The following is a 13,302-nucleotide window of genomic DNA, read 5'->3' on the forward strand; positions in this document are numbered from 1 at the left end:
TTTTCAACTTCTGAAGGTAAACAATATTAAGTTTTCAGAGTTCTATATCTTTACAGAAATTTACAAAATATAAGTCCTGACAGCTAATGATACATACAAAAATATTTTTAAATTAAGTTTGAGAAATCTTGATTCATATTCATGCATACGCCAGATATTTTTGTTAATACCAAACTTTGGCCTCATTTAACCATTAGCATCGTATTTTTATGTTGAGGACAAGAAGATTCTATTATATATATTTTAATTTATTTTTATAGAGTTTAACTACAAGACATCCTCATATATTTACTAATAAATGCCAAATTGCAATCCCTGACTTCAAATATGTCAGGGGATGCTTTTTGCTGTTTCAGAGTATGCTTCTTTCAGAAACATATCTACATCAAGTATGTAATTCAAATGCTTCTCTACTCTCTAAAAACAAGCCCCGTTGTGAGCATATATATTCTGCCTTGTAATACTGAAGCATAATTACTTCAGTCATTTGATATTTTCTTCTTCCATTGAGAGCATGCCAAATGGTAACATGTTAGATGTGCATGAAACACTAGAAATATTTTTATTACATCTGCATTTAATCTGTATGAGAAGTGGAAAATATATTTCTCATTCAACACATTTACAAATGTCCAGAAACTGAGGTAGAAATGAAGGGAACAGGTTTGGTGTGTCTCCTTGCCATGCCTTTTTAACTTGTTTGCTAATTTGTTTGACTCATCTTTTCAATGTGTAATCACAGTTTCAAGACATCTCCATAATTATCTTAACAGGATAAAAGCTAGAAATTTTGATACTGGGTTTCTTTACTGGCATCCCCTAAATGTGTCAGCTGTCTCAGATTTCCTGCGTTTATTCTAAGTATGTTTGTCAGATACCCTAGAGGCGGAAACAGGTTTAACAGAAAAACGTATGACAATTCTTTACTTACATCTATTTATGTTTGCCTTTTCTTAAGAAAAAAAAAAAAAAAAAGTTATTTTTTCCCCAGTAGATTCAAGCTAAATTGCAGTTCTTACTTTTTTTTTTTTTTTTTTATAATAAACAAACTCTGATACAGTTTGAAACATCAGCCTAATCCAGGAGTAGACTTACTACTATGATACAGATATTAAGGGGGTATGAGGTGGAGGAAGCTAGATAAAAAAAAAAAAAAAAAAATCATCTATCTATCTATCTGCCACCTCAGTGCTTAAACTTTATGCAAAATCCCTGCAGGGTCAAAGGTCTCTGTAATTCTACCACCAAGGCTCTAAAAAAGCCTGATACCGAGCATGTTAACACTGCCTACACTGTGGTAGCAATAAACAATCTAACATATCTATGTCTTGCAATTATTCATTAAGTAAATATTCCTCTAATTATTCTGTTTGTAGGATGTATTGTGGCTGGGCATTCTCAGAGCCTACTTAAACTTTATAAAAATGTATCCATAAACTATTAATTGTCTGCACCTGAACAAAACAGTCTTGGGAATACTTCCTCAGAATTAAGAAGACCTAGGGTTTCTAAGTCTAATAATTCTAAGTCTAATAAATCAGAAGATGTAATCTTACAGACCAAATCACAGGAGATTTCTCAAACTATGAAAATAGAGTTTATATGACATAATTACTTCGATTTTTTATTTCCAGTTTGCATGAAATAATAGGCAAAACAAAGAACACTCTATGGTCCACTAGTTAGGAAGGTAATACTAGAAGGCAGAGGAAGTACAGGGTTCCAGGTCCTACTTGCCAAAATAACTGAGTATTTTATATTAAATATCCATGGAAGCATCAGGCAGAGATTCATCCACCTGTCTCCACATTAATATCCCAGCCACCAGATCATAAAGTTACTCCTTGTTTACCTTTTCAGTCCAATGAATATTTAATTATTTCATGGGAACAGAACATATTCCTCTCTTACAAATGGATACTTAGAACTCTCACATGGAAGACAAAAATGGCAGATCCAAGCTCCATCAGGAAGAAGAAGTATATGCACCACTGCATCATACTGTCCAACCAAATGCTCCCCAAAATTAAAAATTAAATAGTCATATATTTTGATGCTGAACTAGGAAAAAAAATAGAAATAATGCCATCTCTATAGTCCTTTCTCTCTAAAATCCTAACCCATCTATAAAATGACAAACTTTAGGAAACCACTTGTAAATGAAATGTCAAGAATAAGCTAAACTGAGTCACAACCATCTCAAATAAAATCTGCAGATCTGACAGAAATCAGGAGAAATTACACTCTGAAAGTTCAAAATTTCTAAAACCTAAACAGGCAATCCAACTTCTAAATATATATTTCTTTATATATAATTATCATTAGAAATATGAAATTTCAGGTACACGAGAGATGTTCATAATTTTTATCTCAGTCTGATTGAAATTGTTAATTGCAAAGTTTTCACAACCCCCAACTTCACTCAGGCCCAGATCTGAACTTAACCTTTCCTTTGAACAGAAAGATGGGAAGTAATCACCTGACTTATTAAGTGGAAACCATTCACATCACCTGATACCTGCACCCTTCTTAGATAAGAGGATCACCCCATCAGCCATACATTCTGCAGTCATTCTTAACTGTAACATGGATCTCTACCATGACTACAGTCCTAGACTTACTCAAAGGTGAAGAACACACTCCTATGTGGAATTAAAAGAATAAAATATTGAAAAATACTAACACATAGCCTCAGTTTATGTCAGAGGTCCTGACGGAAATCAGCTAAAATCCATGATTCTCAGGTATAAGTCTGTGATGCTTAGGCTTGATTTCAGAAGTGTGGGTCTATAAATTAAGTAGTAGTATTTTTTGATTCTTGTCCTTGGTTTAACCTTATTAGTTCTCCTTAAAAAAAAAAAAAAATCTATACAAAACCCACAGCAATCATTCTAAACAACCGTAACTCTAACCCTAGCCATCTCCAAAGAACAGGAAACCTTGCTACTGTAAGACTAGAGATAGGATATTTAAACCTACAGGAAACTACATAGGGCTTTGCTTGAAACAGCCCCTTCCCAACCCTTACCCTGTCCCCCAACAGCAATTCCAGACATGAGAAATACAAGACTGGAGTGAAATGCAATAATAGAATCTTGAAACTTGGGCTTTAGTTGCAATCTGCTTGCTCACCTTAAAGTAGGTCCCAATCCATACCTCTCAATGTCACCTTGTTGTACCCTGGCCTATATCCTAAACTTAAAGTGAGGGAACCCACTGCTTCTATAAAATGTACTGGCTTCTCTCACAGGACCTTCTGAATTTCACTAAGAATCACAGTTCTGTGCCCTTGCTCTCATTGTCTATGATCCTAATCCTAACTGAAACGTGTTACCTGAATACAAAATAGCTACCCACAAATGACTGAAAAATAAACAGAATAGAGAGTATCACTTACCTCACAATGTCTTCCAAAATTCAACTACAGTTACAAGTGGAAGACACCTAGGTTCCAGAAGGATAACTCTGTTCTCATTGTTAACCTTAGTATTTCCCAAGAGAATTAATTCTGTCCAGAACTCCTGTCAGCCACTCCAAGTTTGTGTGAGTGCTTTTGTCTGAAATCAACAACAGGCTGTGTTTTGTAATCTTGAATTTTCTTGACTTTAGCCCTAGTCTGCAATATAAAAGTTGACAATCACCACATCCCAAAGAGGAAAAAGGCAGTGTTCACACCTATTGACAAATGCTTTCAGTCTTCTTGATCAGAACTGTCAAACTACAAGAATGACTTTGGTTCTACAGCCCTACCCTCTGTAACCCTTCCCAAAAGACTGTGAATTCCATTATGTCTGCAATTTAAAAAATGGATTTTCATATCAGTTAATAAGCACTCACACTTTATGACTCTGGATGCTGCTGAAGTCATCAACAGTACACGCATAGTGGCCATAATCTTGCTGAACTCCAATACCATACTTGACTAAAAAAAAATACGTGCTCTAGCATTTGAAAAATTAAGGAGAAAAGTTTTATCAGTTGATGCAACTACTTCAGTTTGCACTCAAAAATTCAGAAATGCGCTCCCTAATGCTATTTTTTTTCCCCCAATCTAAAGCTATGAATTCATCACTGCATAGTAATTAAGAATCAGACATGCATATCTGTTGATATCAAGGCCTCAGTTTACATCACAGAACCCTTCAAATTACTGCAGTAGTTCAACTCTGTGATCCTTCCACTAACAAACACAAATTACATTCTCAAAACTTGGCCTGAGCTTCTACTTAATTAGACATTCTAAGCTTAATTAGACATTCAAATCCACTCCTATCACCATCAGTGTAACTTGCCAGATCCTCTAAAATACAACCCCAAATTCCATCCTCGACTATGAAGGTATGAGAGAGGGATATCTTTGACACTTATATTCAGGAGATGCTGAGTCCTAAAAGATCAGAAGTACCATTAGAAAGGAAAGCACTGACTTCTATTATGATTTTTAAGGGTGCGTTTACCCTGACCTTTTTGTTTCTCATGAAGTTAGTCTATTCTGCCCTGTTATCAGTTTGCTTCAAGTATGCTTGACACTTGACATTTGGCTAGAGAACCTGGGATTTTTAAGTCCTTTTGCTGGCTGAAGGAGTATGAGCTTGCTCAGAAGAAAATTCATGATCACTTTTTAGAACTACTTCTAAAGCTGTTTCAGTGAGTTGGCATATCTGATGCAGTTCTTGGATCATATAAATCTGTCCAACCCCTTCCCTGTGTGCAGTTACTATAGCCAAGTGTAAAGAGGATCAAATACAGTATAAAGCAGACTACCAGAATGAGATGTGTGTTGTTATGATACAAAAATTCAACATACTATGACACTACTTAAGCAATTCCAAACAGACAATCTAATGAGCCAAGTCTGGCAGAAATACACAACAAAAACAACCCCACCCTGACACTGACATTTCTATGTTTGAGAAGACTAGCTAGACAAAAGATGACAATAGAAAGTGTTATGCAAGATTTACAGATAGAATGTGGAAAAACAGAAAAAGACTTAGTCAAGTTCATGTACTAAGTTAGTGGTCAAACCCAAAAGCGAATCCATATTTCTTTAGTCTATGTTTATAACAGAGATCAAATTTAGTAAGATCCAGAAGATTTAACCTAACAAGTCTATTGCCCTTTTGTATTCAAAGTCAGACTTGGGTGTCTGTAGATTGAGTGAGGCAGTAGCTAACAAGAGAACTTGCAGTTTAGAGTGCCAAGTTCTCCTTTTCTTTGTCTTTATTGGGAGTCAAATTCTGCTAACATTGAGCAGTGAGAGTTAAGAAAACGCCTCTCAGCTCATACTGAAGTTTGCCTCATTGTGATAGAGGGGAGAAGGTAAAATATAGTTCCAGTCTCAAAGGGGAAGTTGTAGCTGTTAGATGCAACTTCATAATAGAAACTGAGCGTGGACACAGGCCTGCACTCCTCCCTTATGCCTAGAGAAGGCAATGGCTAACAGCACCCCCTTCCCAGATGATATGTGAATTTGCCACTTCAGCAATGGAAAAAAAGGGAATATGTGCACTTGGCCTTGATTTCAGTAGAGAAGTGGCACCTAATGGCTCAGAGGCAATTAAGAGCATCTCTCAAACGTGACTCTTGGCTGCAACACAGCAGCTGTTCAAAAAGTAGAACAGAGCTGAATGAAGTGGACAAACTTACCACTCACCATGGGACCTATGCAGGTAAAATCTATAATGAGAGCTTTAGTAATCTGAATGCATGATAAGAGTACAAACCCAGGCTCTCTATTGGGTTTAGCAGAGAACATAAACATAGGTTAAACCTCAGATCAGTACCTTAACCAAAAGACCAGTTTCCTGTGTCAGCAACACTTTGTTTTATAGTACCCTGATTACCAGTCCTCAAAGGAACTCAACATGCCAACTTCATTATAAAATCAAGGAATCAAAGGCATTCAGCACCTTACAGGACCTATGATTGGTAAGAAAGCTTTAGACTCTCTTCTTGTTATTGTGACAGACAAGATTCTACAAAAATCACAAGGAGAAAACAGACGATCCGTCATTCAGTAATTATATAGCAACTGCAAGGCCATTTAGTTACTGTGGGATAAGCAATAGAATGCTTAATAATTTAACCAATTACCATTCATTATAATAGCCAGGTTGGCATTTGATGATCCACAGGGGTCTCACCTGCCTCTTCACATACCCAGCATTTAGTGTTGCCATAGTAATGTTGTTCACACCTCTCCAGTTCAACTTCTGTCAGTCTTTAGTGTAAACTCCTATTTCTAGAACTATCAAGAAAAGGCTTACAAAAGAAGTACAAATTATATAATGCCCTGCTGAAGGCCATTTTTATGGCACCTTTCTATTCTGACAGGTGTACTATTGCCTCATTCATGGGTCCAAAATTTGTTTTCGATGTGCTGTACTTATTTGACTGACATATTTAAGACATAAATGAATAGGTATAGCTCTGCTGACCACAAGACTGAAATCTACTGTGCTTACACTGTGGTGCATTAAAATGACTGAACAAGGGCGTTCACCATGTTTCATATTGGCTAACCTAAGCATAATGATAGTTTGCCTTTTTTTTTTGTTTGTCTTTTTAATGGCCATAGTTATTACAGTCACATCTGGTAGATAAATATCCTATTGCTGTTATCCTATAGAAAACAGCAGTTGAATAACATTCAGAAATCTTTGAGTGAATCTATTAAACCTAACAGAATGTATCAGTTGTCGTTTTGTTGTTTTTTGTTTTGGTTTGATTTTTTGGTGGGTTTTTTTCTAATTGTTTTGGGGAACAGTCACAAAAAAGGAAACACAAAGGCTAAAACACAGTATTTGTACCCAAATCCACCGAGTCTTTCCATTGTCTTTGATAGGCTTAGTATGACCCTTTCACTCAGGAAGAGACTTGTGAGAGATACAAATGATTTAACTACTATAACTTCTTATTCAAAAAGGGAAAGGCTACCTGTCATTCTTTATAATCATATTTACATTCTCAAATCCAGTTTTCAGACTCATCCCTTCTGTTGTACTCATTTGAGCCTAAAAAGCCTGAAATCCTGGACAACATTATTTCAGGAAAATTTGCATCTGGGCACAGGCTTAGGTATTCTGGCTCATTTATAGTTCAACATCTGTTACAAACCCAAAATTCAGGACAAATCTGTGAAAAGAATGTATAGAGGCTGAATTAACCTGGCCCTAACATTATCAAATAAATTGATTCAGGTCTTTGATTCAAGTCATGTGAAAGGTGTGGTACTGTTTGTTTAAATGGGATAATAAAGGAATTACTTATTTCATTTCACTTTAACATTTTAGGTAAAGTTCAAAGAAAATGGGGGCCGTGAATTTACAGAGAATTAAATTAAAATAAACAACCAGGAAATAAAATCATTATCTTAACATGCTAAAGGTTATATTTCACTATAACCTCTAGTTATTATTTAGAAGATTATTCTCTTGACTGTGGAGTTGCAAGGGTCAGAAGAGACAATGCAGTTATGTGAACATGTCAAGGTGAAGCAAGACACTTGTGCTTCCTGTAAAGGAACAGCTTCTCCGGGCTAGCAAAAATACCCCATCAACAATCAAGAACTACATTTTATATCATTCTTCAGATTTGTGTTACATAGTGTATTCATTTTGTGATGTTTTGTCCTCAGGAGGCTTTGTGGACCTTCACTCACAGCATTCTTTTGGCTGTTCTGACTCAAATTCTCCTAAATTCAGTTTGCACAATCCCTGGTTTGTTTGCATTGCACAGTATCCTACCTACAAAATTTAGAACAGTAGTTAGTATCGGAATACAGTGCTCATACTATGTAAAGTATAGCTAAAGCTGGAAAAAAGGGCAGTTGAAAAAGGGAGTAGGGAACATGAAGAGAGAGATGGGAAATAAGATCTTAAAAATATAGAAGAGTGCAGGATCTCTCTCCCACAGACTTATTTTGGCTTAAGAGATGCTAGCAGGTGGCAAGTATGCGACTGTGTGGTTGTCAGTCAGACCAGAACTTTTCCTCGAGTTCCTTAAATGAAGCGTCTCTCAGAGGAACCATACAAAGTAATTATGGTAGGTACTTAAGCAAATGGACTGTTAATAACCAGATAGAGGTGATAAGCCTCCCAGGCCAGCTGGAGACCTGCTAGTGAAAAAGAAGAAGGAACTGAGGAGTAGAATCCGTTTTAGTAGGGAAAAGTATTCCGCAAAATATTTACTGATCTCATTTGTATTAAAAATAGAAAAAAAAAAAAGAAAAAGAAAAATTTTAAAAAATACTGTCATCAACAAGCAATATCATTGATGCTGGAATCTGCTGGCTATCTTCAGTCTCCTGCTTCTAAATTACTGGTTGAAATCATTCATAACTAATTTGTTTTGTTGTTCTAGAAGAATTGATGGATTTCTTTTTTTTAAAATTTTTATTTAAAGCTGATGCATGGCATGACTTTCCTTCAAAATTTTCTCTATTCTCCACAGTATATCCCTAGTCTCTGAAGAACTATAAGTGCTATCAAAGGATATTTACCCAACACACCTTGTGGTGATCTCTCCAATGGGCCATAAAATTTCAGAAAAGGCTTTAAAATACTAAAAGTGGTAATACTGGGAAACTTTTTCAGTGTAGTCCTTAACAGCACTGGAGAGAAGAAATGAAAAGTGCACTGAGATCCAGGCTCACATCATGAAACAGCAAATATTAGATATATATTACTACACTGTCTGGACAGTTCTGATGAACTACAGAAGAGACACAAGAATATCCAGGACTGGGGTCCTGGATAGGGAAGATCAAAGTAATTATCATCATATTATTTCTTGTATATGTTACTCTAGACAATCTGAGTAAGAATTTTGTGGCTGTTTCTATTAAATCCGACTAAGAGGATCTGGTTACCAAAAAAATCCCTCTCTCCGTCTCCAACTTCAGACTAAGGGGAGTCTACAGAAGCACTTTCTGTTCATTGAGCAGCCCAAGGACAAGCCTCAGATCTTCGCAATTCTTTGGCACAAATCAAGTTCCTCCTGTGCTCACTCCAAACTAGCCAGCTACAGTCCATATCATTCTTCATATCATACTCAGCTAGTCAGCTGTGCAGACAACCTGCCAAAATACATTTGAGCAACACAAAATACTTCACTAAATCCCATCCAAGAAGTGTCAATACAAGAAGAGGCCCACTGTGTGACCTTTCAGTCAGTTTATATATGTACCAATTTTCTGCCCTTCACCTACTTCTTCATTCTTTCTTCATATGTCTCTCACTATGCATTCTATATCTCTGTCTAGAATAAAACAAATAAGATTTTTTTTAATTATTATTATTATTTTTAAAGTTAAGGGTTTAATTCTGCAAGATAAATTGGGGGGGGAGGGGGAAGAGGAAGTGGGGATTGGGGAGCAGGGCAGTGGTGTTTGTTTTAATTACCTACTTCTTCCCTCCAAGACATACATGTGGTTGAGAGTGATTACAAAGAAGTGGTGCTTATTGCTGTTGCTCAATTCAATCACACTTGATGCATTTCCTAAGCGGTTTCAGAACAGTAACATTTATGTAAATACCCAGTAGGAAAACTGTGAAACTTGTGATCTTACTTGGGATTTCCAGGCCTGATACTGCTTATCATAAGTTAATGCACTGACAACATTAGTACACTGCAACATCTGGCCTCATTCATGATTCTTCTTCCTCTACCTTCAGTTTCTGAATACACAGATGAAAAACTAGATTCAGATAATATTATTACATTTAAAAAGTCAAACACTCAAAGATAAAAACATTCAGTATTAAAGTATCTGATCTGTTTAAAAGGAAAGAGTAGCAGGATTTTAAAATGTAAGTGAAACTTTTTCTTTTAAAATGTTATCTTGTTCTTGAATATGGTTAAACTGTTTTAGCTGATATTCTCAAAAATACTGAGATTGATGCAGGCCATCAGCATGCTGAACTTCAAATCAAGCAACTAGTATTTTTTCAAACTTTTAAGCTTCCAAAACATTGTCCCATAACAAAACATCAGGCAAACTTTATAATAGAGGAACCAAGCAATTCATATAGACGTTCTTTGTCAAAGAGACTACAAGAATAAGGGAAACAAAAATTGATGTTTATTATTGCTGGAATTTTAAAATACTTGCTGGGATTACATTGGATATGGTGACGCTAATAGACTTTATTCCATATAAAATTCTAACACTTCTGGGTCCCACTGTTATTTTAAAATGACTGAACCAATTCATCTAGTTACAGATTTGCCTAGATTGAGGAGGGAGGAGGGGAGTGGAAATGGGGGAGCGGAGTGGGGTGGGTGAGAAGAAGAGCTGAAGCTGTTACAGAGGTCAGTTGCTATATGACAGCAAAACAAAATTCTGAAGACCTATACACATCAGTACAGCCCTAACCATTTTTGTTCATAGTTTATCTGTTTCGTAAAATCACAATGCTTGGAATTTACTGATTCTAGAGCGCTATGCTTTATAAAGGGGGAGTACTTGCAATTGCCATTTTATATTGTGTCAGACAGCAATGAAGAGCATTTCAGGTAGCTGAAGTATCTGATAAACTTATGTATTCCAACCTCACTTAACTTTATGTTCCACTTGCAAAGTTCCTTCTAATTGTATCCATCATTTCTTAAACCAGCTATACAGTTTGATAATTATATTTAGCAGACTTAATCGTGAAAGATCTTACATGTTAAAATGCTCAACAAAACCAAAATATATAGTCAGTTACATATAACTGAGTGGAAAGGAAAAATCTCCATTGGAGAACCATACATGGTTGTGGAGGGTGTCAGGAGGTGGCCTTCCACTCTGGCATAACTTCAACAAAGGATTGCCAGATTTTTAGACTTGTGGCTTACAGGTGAGCTTACAAAATGTACCCAAAAATGACATGTCACTTTGGAGATGAAAGGATAGATCTTCTGCCCTAACATTTAATCTAAAATAGGTGAACAACCTTGGAAAGATTACTAAAAACTGATCCATATATCAAGCTGTTGTGATCTGAAGTTGAAGGCCAGAATCTGCCCTTAGCTATCCAAGCAGAAGTCAAGATCTGTTTTGTGAGTGCAAGAAACTCCAGACTAAATCATAGGAAAAATTAAGGCTTAAAGGGATATCTGGAGGCCATCTCAAAGCAGAACTAATTTTGAAGGCTCACGGTGTTTATTGATGTATGAGGTTGTTCCATTCCACTTACAGGACATTCTATCTGTCTTTTTCAATTTTCGGTGAGGTTTTGTCAGTCCATTTCTCCAGCCCAGCAAGGTTCCTCTGAATGGCTGCCTACGCCTTCACCATAGCAACCATTCCCCTAAATTTTGGGTCATTCATGAACTTGATGAGAACACATTCCAGCATGTCTTCCCAGAGGAAGGCCACTCATAACCAGCTGCCATTAAGGCTTTGAACTACTAACCACTACTGGCTTAGCACAATAGTCCAACCACTTTGTAGTCCACCCATGCAGTCCATGTCTCTCAAATGTGGCTACAAAGATACTGTGCAAAGATGTGAAAAGCCCTGCTAAAGTCAAGTTAGATAATGCACACTGCTCTTCCAATTTTCTGCAGACTCAATCAACTTCTCACAGAAGGCTATGATGCTGCTCAGAAATCAGTTGCTCCTGATAAGTCTATGTAAACTGTTCCCAGCCATCTTTCACATGCTTTGTTCCCATAAAGGTTTTTGATGTTATTTTCTTAGGCTGACCAGCTTGTTGCTCCTCAGATCCTCTCTCTTGCCTATTTTTGAACATGGGCACAGCATTTGCTTTTCTGCAGACCTCAGTGACTTCCACCAGTGTACACTACCTTTCCAAGAGGACAGAGGTCTCCTAAATGAGTCAGTCATCTCCATCAGCACCCTCAGATGCATTCCATCTGGTTCCATGGACTTGAAGGCATTCTTAGTTAAATTCTAGTTCTGTCTTCCTCTGCCACAGGTAGTACTTTTCTCTCCCAGACTTTGCTACTAGGCCCAGAGACCTGCAAAGCTAGAGAGCAGATCTTGCTAGTAAAGAAGGCTGAGAAAAGAAGGCATTGAGTAGCCCACCACAAGGTTACCAGCCCCATTAAGCAGTGGGTCAAGAATTTTGTCTTAAGTTTTGTTGCTGACATACCTGTAGAAGACCTTGGAGTCTCATATCTCTTGCCAGCTATATCTCCATCTGAGTTGTGGCCTTCTTATTTACATGATTGTGTCTGCAAACAGGCTTCTCTTTTGCAGCCTGTCCTTTCTTCCACCTCTCATACACTTCTTCTTTACATTTCAGCCTGGTCAGGGGTTCACCGTTCAACTAAGACGGCCTTCTGCCATGCCTGCTCATTTTCTTGTCCACTGGAATAGGTCGGTTTTGTGCTTTGAGGTGGTTACACTTGATAACTGACCAATTTCTCTGCTTCCCATGGGATCCCATGTTCCAGTTCCTTAAATAACATGAAACACTGGGAAAACCATGGGTTTTATTCTGCTGCTTACATGCATCACTTCCCTCCAGATCTTAAATTCCACCATTTCCTGGTCACTGCAGCAAAGGCTGCCATTGACTGTCATCTCAACTAAATCTTCTTTATTCATGAGTAGCAGACCTAACCTCACCTAGTCAGCCTTCCCAACAGATGTATGAAAAAAATCACCTGGTACATTATTCAGTACTTTTGACTTTCTATCTTCCTCTGGAAAGTGTTAAGTAAAAAGCATCTCATTTTTAAAAGAAGTTATTTTGTCAAAAACAGACAGTGTTTGTCTCGTATCATACTTTTTTCCTTCAACATTTTCAACAATATAAACCTCTGGGTTTCCAGGGAAGTATTTAATGAAGAAACCTTATTCTTTGTTTTTATTTGCATGTTGAATTGCAAGTGTATTATTTTATGTTTCCCTCAGAGGTTAGTTCAAAACTGGCATCTTCAGTGGGGCAGATGAGCAGCACAATAATACGTATGCATGTCTCTCCCTTCCCTCAGGATCTTTATCTAAATTACAGCTAGAAGTTATTTGATGAAATTGACAGGATATTAGTTGTGAAAAAACTCTCATATTGTTTTTACAAATCCAAAAGTAGAATAGTACTATATGTATATGGAATGTTAACAAGTAGATAGTACTAGATATATATGGAATGATCACTGAGGTCTTTTAATGAATTTGCTTGAGCCGAACTGTTGTGTGACTTAAACCACATTGTATTCATTCTGTAATGACCACTAGGAAGACTCAGGCATAAGCAGGCACCCATGAGGAAAAGGATCAGATTTAAGGGATCTAAATAACAATGTTCCAATTCCAAAGATATTCATTCAGATGAAATTCTTATT

Source organism: Tyto alba, unplaced genomic scaffold (assembly GCF_018691265.1).
Source record: "Tyto alba isolate M040663 unplaced genomic scaffold, T.alba_DEE_v4.0 Super-Scaffold_8, whole genome shotgun sequence".
Taxonomy (NCBI): Eukaryota; Metazoa; Chordata; class Aves; order Strigiformes; family Tytonidae; genus Tyto; species Tyto alba.